Raw genomic sequence first — 12,687 nt, 5'->3', positions numbered from 1 at the left:
TACCGCAGAGACCCTTACCGAGAATTCCGAAGTAGAGGGGAGGAGGGAGGGTTGTGGAGCACCTATAGTGACACATCTCGTAGAACAATTGTTAATGTATAAGTAACTTCTTCTTCAAGTAGTGCTCTCAGGGTTGCTTCACTGTAAGTGATTTCACAGCAGCATCCCCTATGGAGGACTGTGGCTTCAGAGTGGGGTCTATTATTGAAGACAGTACTATGGAGCTGAAGATGGCGTTTGAGGCTGAGTCTCCAGTGATCACATTGGCAGAGGTCCAGGTTGCTGCTCTGCAAATTTCCGAGATGAGAACATTTCTAAGGCAGAAACTGATCTCATGGAGTGTGAGCAGGTTCTCAACAGGAACAGCAGGTTGTGCACCTGGTAACAGTGATTAATGCAATCAGAGACCCATTTGGAGAGTCTTTGAGCTAATATTGCAGAACTTTTGTAACTTTCTGCAAATGAAAGGAAGAGTTTAGGAGACTTCCTAAAGTCCTTAGTCTTGTCCAGATAAAATAGTAGGGCTCTTCTTACAAATAGCGTATACAGAATTGGCTCCCCGTTGTTACAATGATATTTTTGAAAAAAATGGGAAGATAGATTAGTTGATTAATATGAAAGGTGGGGAGGCTACTTTACAGAGAAACTTGGGATGCGGCCTCAATGTGACTTTGTCTTTTAAAAAGACCATGAAGGGCAGGTATGCCATCAGGGACACTATTTCTCCTATCCTTCAACCTGACATAATGGCAACTAGAGATGTTCTCCTGGGCTCTGAGCTTGCAAGCTTGCCCTCTCCAAGCTGGGGCGGGAGGGAGAGCGGAAAACAGTGTTCAATACCTCCTTCCTGTAAGTGGCTGTCCCGCGCCATGGGGAGTAGAGAGTGAGGGTGGGGACAGGCAGCCCAGATGTGCCTACCTTTATGGTACAATATAGGCACAGTACAGTATTTGCTGGTTTGTTTTGTTGGTGGTGTGTTTTTTTTTGTCTCCACTGCTGCCTGATAGCTTACTTCCAGTTCCCCATGGTGTCCAGTTGACCGGTAATAGAATCATGGAAGATTAGGGTTGGAAGGGACCTCAGGAGGTCATCTAGTCCAACCCCCTACTCATGGCAGGACCAACACCAACTAAATCATCACAGCCAGGGCTTTGTCAAGCCTGACCTTAAAAACCTCTAAGGAAGGCGTTTCAACCACCTCCCTAAGTAACCCATTCACCACCCTCCTAATGAAATAGTTTTTCCTAATATCCAACCTAGCCATCTCTCACTGCAACTTGAGATCATTGCTCCTTCTTCTCTCATCTGCCACCACTGAGCAAACAGCCGAGCTCCACCCTCTTTGGAACTCCCCTTCAGGTAGTTGAAGGCTGCTATCAAATCCCACCTCACACTTCTCTTCTGTAGACTAAATAAGCTCAGTTCCCTCAGCCTCTCCTCGTAACTCATGTGCCTCAGCCACCTAATCATTTTTGTTGCCCTCCACTGGACTCTCTCCAATTTGTCCACATCCTTTCCTTAGTGGGAGGACCAAAACTGGACGCAACACTCCAGATGTGGCCTCACAAGTGCTGAACAGAGGGGAATATCCACTTCCTTCAATCTGCTGGCAATGCTCCTACTAATGCAGCCCAATATGCCATTAGCCTTCTTGGCAACAAGGGCACATTGATGACTCATATCCAGCTTCTTGTCCACTGTAATCCCCAGGTTCTTTTCTGCATAACTGCTGCTTAGCCAGTTGATCCCCAACCTGTAGCGGTGCATGGGATTCTTCCATCCTAAGTGCAGGACTCTGTACTTGTCCTTATTGAATCTTATCAGATTTCTTTACAGTCAGTCCGTAACTCTGGTGTTTGTATCTTTGAGGTTCGACTGCATAATTATTCTTATGACACACAAAAAGGAAGAGACCTACCTACTCTATTCAAGGCCAAAGGCAGTAGAGAAGGAACTGAGGGCAGTTCACCTGCATAGCACTAGATAGCCTCGAGGCAAACCATGAGGGAAGGAGCATGCGCGGGCCAAACGGACGCTGCTACCTAAAATCTCCAATTTAGAGGAGCAGGGGCACAGATGCACCTACAGTTGAGCACCCATACGGACACTACATGAAGAACAAGAACTTAGCAGAAAGAGGACCCAGCTCTTCTGTCCACATGAGAAACCAGGACCATTTTATTTGGAGAGATGAGTGCCCCCTCTCTTCCCAGCTCCTGCATTTTGTTTTCCCTTCTCCATTCTGCTCTCAGTGATATGAACTGCAGACTAAATCTCTGGGAGCTCAAGAGCAGGTCAAGCTGACTCCACCCCAGTCTCAGACCTTCCTCCCTCCTGAAGGCTCAGCCCTACCTTGGAGAGACAACCAAGTCCCATCCACAGCTTTCAGGCTTCTCTCTGCACATATGAGAGTGAAACACTAGCAGAAAGTTTCAATTTCTCTAAAATCTCTGAAAAGGTGATTTTACAGTTCTACATAGAAAAGGGGCAATTTCACATGAAAGATGAGAGGCCCATAAAAATAATAGCCTTATACATCACCACTAATAACAGAGACTCTGGAAATGGAACTTAAATTTGACAAATCTGTTGTTTCATGAACCAAAATATAATCTTACTCCCCTACAACTGTATTCATTCTGCAACACTAAATGGAATAAACAGCCATGATTTATTTTAGTCAGTAAATATTAAACTGATTATTTTATTTGTAGTTGCAGTCACAGGCAGAGGCCCCATTGTGTAAATTACTGTAAAAAACACACAGTAATAGACAGTTGTGCCCTAAACATCTTCTCAGGTAGTTTAAGCCAAACCCACAGAGGACTTCAAATATCACAACAGAGATACTAAATATTACTGTATTCAATGAGGAGCTAGTGCAAAGAGGGAGATACATTGCAATGGTCTGCTGCATTCTGTCCCAACTGGCAAGTTTTCAGGGCTGTTGGCTTCACTTTTAAGTAGGAGTTACAAAACCATAATCTTTAGTAACATTTACCAAATTGGATATCTTATTAACCTTTCCTTTGGTTAGTAAATATGCATATTGTACAGTCTTGAAAGAACTACTGTAAGCTTGCAAATTTATTGTTTGACTTGCCCCTAAGTTAATCATAGAATATCAGGGTTGGAAGGGACCTCAGGAGATCATCTAGTCCAGTCCCCTGCTCAAATCAGGACAAATCCCCAGTCAGTTTTTTTTTTTTACCCCTGTTCTCATAGAACTGGAAGGGATCTTGAAAGGTCATCAAGACCAGCCCCCTGCCTTCCCTAGCAGGACCAAGTACTGATTTTGCCCCAGATCCCTAAGTGGTCCCCTCAAGGATTGAACTCACAACCCTGGGTTTAGTAGGCCAATACTCAAACCATTAAGCTATCCCTCCCCGTTAAAAGAGTTAGATTACCTAATGCTCCAACCAAGATCAGACCAGAACAAGGCAAATCTATAGTGCTCAATTTGAATGTACCTTGCAAACAGTAAGGCCCCTAGCACATCTCTCTGCTTCTCAGCTACAGACTTTAAGCCAACACAATAGGAGCACTCAGCTAGAAAATTGGCGTACGCCCTTACACCACACAATGGCAGCAAACATAGAGTTCTGTTACACAACATACACAACGCTCCCATCTTGTAAGTATTAGCCATGGCAAATCATCAGAAAAAGGCCAAACTGCTATGGCAGTCAGACCCCAGACTAAAGTTTTGATCTGCTAAGGAACCATAATAGTCCAGATAATAAACACAAACCAATTAACCCTTACTCAATCAGAAAAAAGTAAGATACCTAACTAGGGAAAAACCAAACTGATTAAGAAACAGGCAATAAAACTGTTAAGACACATAGTTAACTGTGGTAAGGCAGCCCTCTGCTTCTTCCTGCTGTGCTGCTCACAAAAGGGTCTCCCATCTCTTGGGGACCTTCCCATGGACCCTAACAATGCCACACTGACTTTTGTTGCTTACTTTCTTCCTCGTGCAGCTAATTCAGAGCCCACCTACAGGGTTACTCCCATACAACCCCTTTTGCCTTTATTTCTAAGCAAATGTACTGAATCCAAGCCACTGCCTCTTCCGCCCTTAGACAAACTGCCACCAAACAGCAGCCTCCTTCTCTATTCTGTAGAAATGTGGCCTTGAACCCTCAAATTCCTGGTGCAAGAGGTGGTTTCTTGAATTCTCAATAGTGTTTCTCCTGGGTTCTCATCCCTTAAGTTTTCATCCCATCCTTTAGCCCAGTGATCCCAATAAGCCCTCTGCCCTCCAGATCAGATATCTTGGTGCTTCTCAAACAAATCATCCTGCCTATTCCTTCTCAATAATGTGACTAGGTGTTTTCCAAAACTGGATAGGTGAGTTATATCCTGTCCTATATCTGCACTGCCCAGTCAAGTTGATCCTAAGGAAGAAATTCTGTATCAAAACTTCCAGATCCATCTTCCAGTACTTTCAGCAGGACATCTTTCCTGAAGAATGCTTATCCTCATAGCAATACTTGCATTTTACATTGGGAGGTTCTCATTTTCATTTTGACACCCCCACCCCACCCCTTGACCTCATAGACTCATAGACTCATAGGTCAGAAGGGACCAATCTGATCATCTAGTCTGACCTCCTGCACAAGGCAGGCCACAGAACCCCACCCATCCAATTTTATAACAACCCCTATCCCAGGACCGAGTTATTGAAATCCTCAAAATTGGTTTGAAGACCTCAAGCTGCAGAGAAACCACCAGCAAGCGACCCGTGCCCCACGCTGCAGGGGAAGGCGAAAAACCTCCAGGGCCCCTGCCAATCCGCCCTGGAGGAAAATTCCTTCCCGACCCCAAATATGGCGATCAGCTAAACCCTGAGCATGTGGGCAAGAGTCACCAGCCAGCACCCAAGAAGGAATTCTCTGCAGTAACTCAGTTCCCATTCCATCCAACATCTCCCCGCAGACCATTGAGCAGACCTATCTGGTGGTAATCCAAGATCAATTGCCCAAATTAACGATCCTATCATAACATCCCCTCCATATACTTATCAAGCTTTGTCTTAAAGCCAGGAAAGTCTTTTGCCCCCACTACTTCCCTCGGAAGGCTGTTCCAGAACTTCACTCCCCTAATGGTTAGAAACCTTCGTCTAATTTCAAGTCTAAACTTCCTAATATCCAGTTTATACCCATTCGTCCTCATGCCTACATTAGTACTAAACTTAAATAATTCCTCTCCCTCCCTAACGTTAACCCCCCTGATATATTTATATAGAGCAAGCATATCCCCCCGCAGCCTTCTTTTGGCCAGGCTAAACAAGCCAAGCTCTTTGAGTCTCCTTTCATAAGGCAGTTTTTCCATTCCTCGGATCATCCTTGTAGCCCGTCTCTGAACCTGTTCCAGTTTGAATTCATCCTTCTTGAACATGGGACACCAGAACTGCACACAGTATTCCAGATGTGGTCTCACCAACGCCTTGTATAATGGTACTAACACCTCCTTATCCTTGCAGGAAATACCCCGCCTGATGCATCCCAAAATCGCATTTGCTTTTTTAAACAGCCGTATCACATTGGCGACTCATAGTCATCCTGCTATCAACCAGTACCCCAAGGTCCTTCTCCTCCTCCGTCGCTTCCAACTGATGCGCCCCCAACGTATATCCAAAATTCTTATTATTAATTCCTAAATGCATAACCTTGCACTTTTCACTATTGTATTTCATCCTATTTCTATTACTCCAGTTTACAAGGTGGTTCAGATCTTCCTGAATAGTATCCCTGTTCTTCTCCGTGTTAGCAATACCCCCCAGCTTTGTGTCATCCGCAAACTTTATTAGCACATTCCCGCTCTTTGTGCCAAGGTCAGTAATAAAAAGGTTAAATAAGATCGGTCCCAAAACCGATCCTTGAGGGACTCCACTAGTGACCTCCTTCCAGCCTGACAATTCACCTTTCAATACGACCCTCTGGAGTCTCCCCTTTAACCAGTTCCTTATCCACCTTACAACTTTCATATTCATTCCCATCTTTTCCAATTTGATTAACAGTTCCCCGTGCGGAACCGTGTCAAATGCCTTACTGAAATCTAGGTAAATTATATCTACCGCATTTCCTTTATCTAAGTAATCCGTCACCTTCTCAAAGAAGGAGATCAGATTGGTTTGACACGATCTACCTTTACTAAATCCGTGTTGCAATTCATCCCAATTACCATTGACCTCTATGTCCTTAACTACTTTCTCCCTTAAAATTTTTTCCAAGACCTTGCATACTACAGACGTCAAGCTAACAGGCCTTTAATTACCCGGATCACTTTTATTCCCTTTCTTAAAAATAGGAACGACATTAGCTATCCTCCAGTCATACGGCACAACCCCCGAGTTTACCGATTGCTTAAAAATTCTCGCTAACGGGCTTGCAATTTCACGCGCCAGTTCCTTTAATATCCTCGGATGGAGATTGTCCGGGCCCTCCGACTTCGTCCCATCGAGCTGTTCAAGTACGGCCTCTACCTCAGTTGCGGTAATATCCACTTCCATATCCACATTCCCGTTTATCATCCCTCCACCATCGCAAGGTTCCTCACTAGTCTTATTAAAAACTGAAGCAAAGTACTTGTTTAGATGTTGGGCCATGCCTAGGTTATCCTTAACCTCCATTCCATCCTCAGTGTATAGCGGCCCCACTTTTTCTTTCTTTGTTTTCTTCTTATTTATGTGGCTGTAGAACCTTTTACTATTGGTTTTGATTCCCTTTGCAAGGTCCAGTTCAATGCGGCTTTTAGCCTTCCTCACTTTATCCCTACATGTTCTGACCTCACCAAAGTAGCTTTCCTTACTGACCTGTCTTCAGCCCCTCAAGCTTTTACCTAAAATTGGGTTACTGGTCCCCAGCCATCCTCTTCTGAATCTGGTTCTTGGACATCACAGAACTAGCAAAACATAAAACCTTGACTTCTGCCAAGATCCTTACCCCTTTCTCCCAGTATCCAGGGCCAAATACCCACATAAATCTGCTCAACCTAACAGGCTGCAAATTGACTAACGTTGCTTCATAGCAGAGAATCTTCTCCTATGAGGTTGAATGTTCCTGTTTAAGCATTATCTCAGTTAGCAGAGAGTGGCATTCAGATAACAGAGTTTGCTCTCATTTGCTTTATAGTAGCACCAATCTAGCTGCTTTGCCCAAGGCACTGAAAGACAGTGGTAAGAGACAGTCCCTACTCTGATGAGTTCACAGCCTAACACACAAAACAGATAAAAGACAGGAAGGAATATCCCCATATTATAGATGGAAACTGAGACACAGTAAAGGACTTGCCTAAGGTCACACAGAAAGTCTAAACACAGATTCAGAAATTTAGTCCAAGTCTTGTAGGTCCCATTCCAATGCCTTAACCTTATACTTAGTGAGGCCAGTTTTTCTCCCCCTCAGTAGAAGATTTCATTAGATGGGGGTAAGGACCATAAAGCAACTGATACAGGAAAACATTTTGTAAATCACCCTTTGCCCAAAATTGAATGATTTATATTTAATAGCTACTCTCTTCTAGAGATCTCTTCTAGCACAAGAATAATTGTTTTCACTCAAGTTGTCAATTACTCAATTTCAACATTATACTTCTCTCACTCATATCACTTACAAGACAGTCTTACATCCAGATCAGTAAACTTTGAATATGTTACTATTGTTACCCACTGTTGAAAAAAGTTCACATATATATATATATATATATATATATATATATATATATATATATATATATATATATATATATATATATATATATATATATATATATATATATATATATATATATATATATATATATATATATATATATATATATATATATATATATATATATATATATATAAAGATTCTTCTGCCCTGTATCTTTAAGTGCAACTGCAATTGTTCTCCTCAGTAAAAGACTGTTGGTAAAACTTGTACTTCTTGAATAAAAAAATAAAACTGAAAACTAGACTGAAAATCCTCTTTATGAAAAGCAGTAATATGTTTAGAAAAAAAGGAATACTGAATCTATATTTAATACTAATCTTATGGTAAAGTACTAGAATACTCACTTTTGTCATCTGTAAAATAGGGATAATATTACTGATCTTTGTAAAGCACTTTGAGATCTATGAAAGAAAAGGAGGTGTTATTAAAGCAAGAACATAGCAAGACATGGATCAGCATCTCCGCATCAGTACCCAGCCTGCACCGGGGAAGCTAATGAGCCAACCAGTGGACCAAATTCGGTGATGAATCCCAATCATGGGCACCCGAGGCACGTTGCGCATACGCTAAGAAGCAGCAGCAAGAACGTACATTACAATCCTTGGTTCTAAATTGGTTTTCATTTTACTGTCAGCATCAAGATGTACTGGGTTAGATTCTTACATCATTTACAGTAACACTGGATTTACACGAGTTAGACTGGATTTAAACGAGTGTAACTAAGATCAGAATATAGCCCACTGTATTTTCTTCCTTAACCCATAAAGGAATATGTTGGGCCAGAGTCTCAATAGATGTAAATGGACATCACTCCATTGGCTTCCCCAACTGACAACCTGGTCCTTTATTGACCTGCATTATTTGAGGAGGAAGAACACATAGTAAATCTTCCCAACATAAATGCCATATTTTTTTCCTTTATTGAAAGTCTGAGTAATTTAAAAATCTATCAGCATGGCAAAGCAAACAGTACCCTAATTATGTTAAATTTGTGTGCCATGAACTGCAGATTATATCTAATGGTTTATCAGCTTTCTTGTTGTGTGTTAATTTATTTCAGATCCATTTCTCAAAAGAGTTCCCATAATTTATTTATTTCCTAAATGTGTATCTTTACTACCACCTGTCTCCGGGGTACATTTACATTGCCTCATTTTGGCTTAGGAGAAGGTGAGGGAAAAAACCACTCACCTTCTTGTAACTGTTGTTCTGTGAGATGTGTTGCCCATGTCCATTCCAATTAGGTGTGTGTGTATCGCACACAGTCATCAAAGGTTTTTCCCCCTAGTAGCACCCGTTGAGTTGGCTGTGGAGCCCCCTGGAGTGGCGCCTTCATGGCAGTGAATATAGGACCCTGCCAACCCACCACCTCTTCAGTTCCTTCTTGCTAGCTACTCCGACAGAGGGGAAGGTGGGTGGACCTTGGAATGGACATGAGCAACACATCTCGAAGAACAACAGTTACGAGAAGGTGAGTAACCATTTTTTCTTCTTCAAGTGCTTGCTCATGTCAATTCCAATTAGGTGATTCCCAAGCCCTAACTAGGAGGTGGGGTCAGAGTTTATGGAACTACAGATTGAAGCACCACTCTGCCGAATACCGCATCATCCCTGGCATGCTGGGTAATGGCATGGTGAGAGGTGAAAGAGTGTACCGAGGACCATGTCACCACCCTGCAGATCTTCTGAATCAGTATCTGAACCAGGAATGCTGCCAAGGAGGCCTGTGCTCTTGTGGAATATGCTGTTAATGCAGTGGCCGGAACTTTTGCCAGGCCGTAGCATGCTCGGATACAGGACGTGACCCACGATGAAATTCTCTCTGACAACACCAGGAGGCCTTTCATTCTATCTGCAACTGCCACAAACAACTGATTCAACTTACGGAAGGTCTTCGAGCATTCAATGTAAAAAAACAGTGTTTATCAAACGTCCAAGCAGTGTAGTCTTTGTTCTTGACTATCCACGTGAGGCTTATGGTAAAAGACCAGTAGAAAAATTTGCATGGAATTGGTAGACAACCTTTGAAAGAAAGGCTGGATGAGGCCTAAATTGCACCTTGTCCTTATAAAAAATGGTATAAGGAGGGTTGGGGGTTAGGGCCCTAAGTTCAGACACTCTCCTTGCTGCTGTTATGGTGACCAGGAATGCCACCTTCCATGATAGGCAGAGCAATGAATAAGTCACTAGGGGCTTGAAGGGGGAGAGGGGGCATTAGTCTGGACAAGAACAGATTACAGTCCCAAGTCAGGATCGGCTGTCTAACCTGTGGGTATAGTTTGTCAAGACCCTTCAGAAAATGACTGACCATCAGGTTGGCGAAGATTGAACAGCCAGCCGCTCCTGGATGGAATGCCAAAATGGCTGCCAGGTGGACCTTGAGAGATGATACCAAGAGGCCCTCCTATTTCAAATGTAGTAGGTAATCTAAGATGAAAGGTATAGGTGCCTGCATCAGGAGTGTGTGAACTTGAGAACACCAGGCTGAGAATCTTTTCCACTTGGCTAGGTGGGTGGCCCTGGTGGAGGGTTTCCTACTGCCAAGTAGGACCTCCCTAATGGCCTCAGCGCACATTAGCTCCATTGGGATTAACCATGAAACTTGCAAGAGGTGAGGTGAAGAGACTCGAGGCTGGGGTGATGGAGGCGGTCGTGCTCTTGGGTGATCAGGTGTGGAAGTAGGGGCAACGAGATTGGAGTGTCCACCAATAGCTCCAAAAGCATGGCATACCAGTGCTGGCAGGGCCAGAGTAGTGCTATCAGAACGACCGCAGCCCTTTTCCTGCAGACCTTGAGTGGAACCTTGTGGAAGGAACAGAACTGGAGGCATTTTCTCTTGCTCTTTGTGGCAAATAAGTCGAATTGGGGAACTCCCCAACTTTGGAAAATGTTGTTCACCACATCAGGGCGAACAGACCACTCATGATTGTGAAAGGATCTGCTGAGATAGTTCGCCAACTCATTCTGGGAACCTGAGAGGTAGGGTGCTTCCAGGTGAATTGAGTGGGCTATGCAGAAGTCCCACAGCTCGAGGGCTTCCTGTCATAGGGGACAGGAACGAGCTCTATGCTGCTTGTTTATATAAAACATCACAACTGTGTTGTCTGTCATCACCTCTGCACATTTCCCTTGCAAGTGGGCCTGGAAGGTCTGGCATGCCAGGCGGACCACTCCCAGCTCCTTGACACTGATGTGGAGTGAGAGCTTGTCTTGTGACCAGAAACCTTGGGTCTAAAGGTCTCCCAGGTGAGCAACCCACCCCAATGCTGATGCATCTGTCACCAGGGACAGGGTAGGCTGGGCCTTGGCAAAGAGGACTACCGCACATACCTTCTGTGGGTTGAGCCACAAGTGGAAAGATTCAAGAACTGACACTGGGATGGTGACCACCTTGTCCAAAAACTGTTGCACCCTGGCCGACAGGCTGATGCCAGCCAGGTCTGGAGAGGTCTGAGCCTCAACCTCACGCACTGTACCACATACGTACATGCTGCCATGTGACCAAGGAGCTTCAAGCAATTCCTCGCTGTGGTGGTGGGGCACTGCTTGAAGTTTTGTATGTCTGTCTGTCATTCTGACCCAAGTTTAACACTGCTCCAAGAAACTCTATCCTCTGCGTAGGGGATAGAATAATAGAATATCAGGGTTGGAAGGGACCTCAGAAGGTCATCTAGTCCAACCCCTTGCTCAAAGCAGGGCCAACACCAACTAACTCATCCCAGCCAGGGCTTTGTCAAGCCTGACCTTAAAAACCTCTAAGGACTAAGACTGACAATGACTCTCACTCAATCCCGCAGGCTGAACGAACAGAAGTGTTAATTTCTTGGAAGCAGAACTGCAGTGAACATTTCTTGCTAATTATTTGACTTGATATCCACTTCTCATGCTACTCAGGTCTGCTCTGCACTTAAAACACCTTTGACTTTGTGCTGTCTACATGGGGACTTAGGTAAATTTAACCACACTGCTATAGGGTTGACTTGTACTCGTTGAGAAGAAGACCCAACCTGTCAAAGGTAGATCTTCTCAAGCTGACATGGAGCTCCACTTGCTCCCTTGATCAGCCCCTGAGCAGCCAGTCGCTGAGGTACGGAAATACCTGCCTCTGCCTTCATTGCAGGAAGACGGCTACGACTGCCATGCATTTGGTAAACACTTGAGGGGCCGCTGACAGACCAAAAGAGAGGACTGTAAATTGGCAATGGTTGTGATTGACCACAAACCTGAGGAAACATCTGTGAGCTTGAATTATAGAGATGTGGAAGTACACATTCTTGAGGTCAAGGGCAGGTATCAGTCTCCCACATCCAGAGACAGAATGATTGCATTTAGAGAGACCATGCAGAACCTCAGCTTCTTCATGAATCTGTTGAGACCTCGCAAACAGAGGATGAGTCTGAGACCCCCTTTGGCTTTGGGGATTAGTGGAGGAGAACTGAGAGGAAAGAGGTGGTCGGAAGTGGACAGGGGGTGGGAAGAGGTGGGGTGGGGCCCTGGGAGAAGGGGTGGAGTGGGGGCAGAGCCTGTGACAGAGTCAGGGGTTTAACACCCCCTGGAACTTTGGAAAGTCGGCACCCACGCCTGATACACTCTATCATCAATCAGGGGTAGCCCAGAGGATGAAGACCCCACTACCACTTCATCCAATGAGGACAACAACGAAGCTAGAGGCAGTACCGGGCCCTCTTGGCCCTCCACTCCCTGGACTCATTCTGCTTGGTGCTGTGCTTCTTGGCACTGACCGTGGCCTCGGTACTGGTCATGGACCCAGGACCTGGACATAGCTCCGTGCCATTACCAAAGCTGTTTCAGAGCTCCGAGGGGTGGGATGGTCCCTGGCTGGCAGGGGCACGTATCCTTCCGATACCTCAAATTGGAAACCCTGGAGTGTGTGCTCTGGACCCGATGGTAGGCTCATGGGGATCCAGAATGGTCATTGCACGGGCCCCTGCCACAGCACCATCCT

The 12,687-nt window shown here is 44.6% G+C and overlaps 1 protein-coding gene across 7 annotated transcripts in view; it reads right to left on the bottom strand.

Moving 5' to 3' along the window:
* The window catches only part of ADARB1 (adenosine deaminase RNA specific B1), a 270,641-nt gene that overhangs the window by 159,934 nt on the left and 98,020 nt on the right, over nt 1-12,687 (bottom strand). Inside the window, exon 1 of one of the 7 annotated variants that reach the window (XM_030580001.1) lies at nt 8,066-8,093. The exons of the other annotated variants lie outside the window; for them this stretch is intronic. The gene's annotated coding sequence lies outside the window, so the exon portion shown is untranslated. Of the gene's footprint in view, nt 1-8,065; nt 8,094-12,687 lie in introns of those variants that run through there. 7 annotated transcript variants of the gene reach the window in all.

The sequence above is a fragment of the Gopherus evgoodei genome, chromosome 11 (genome assembly GCF_007399415.2).
Source record: "Gopherus evgoodei ecotype Sinaloan lineage chromosome 11, rGopEvg1_v1.p, whole genome shotgun sequence".
NCBI classification, from domain to species: Eukaryota; Metazoa; Chordata; order Testudines; family Testudinidae; genus Gopherus; species Gopherus evgoodei.
Note: the sequence above shows the minus strand (reverse complement) of the source record. Positions and strands in the feature narration are given on the sequence as shown.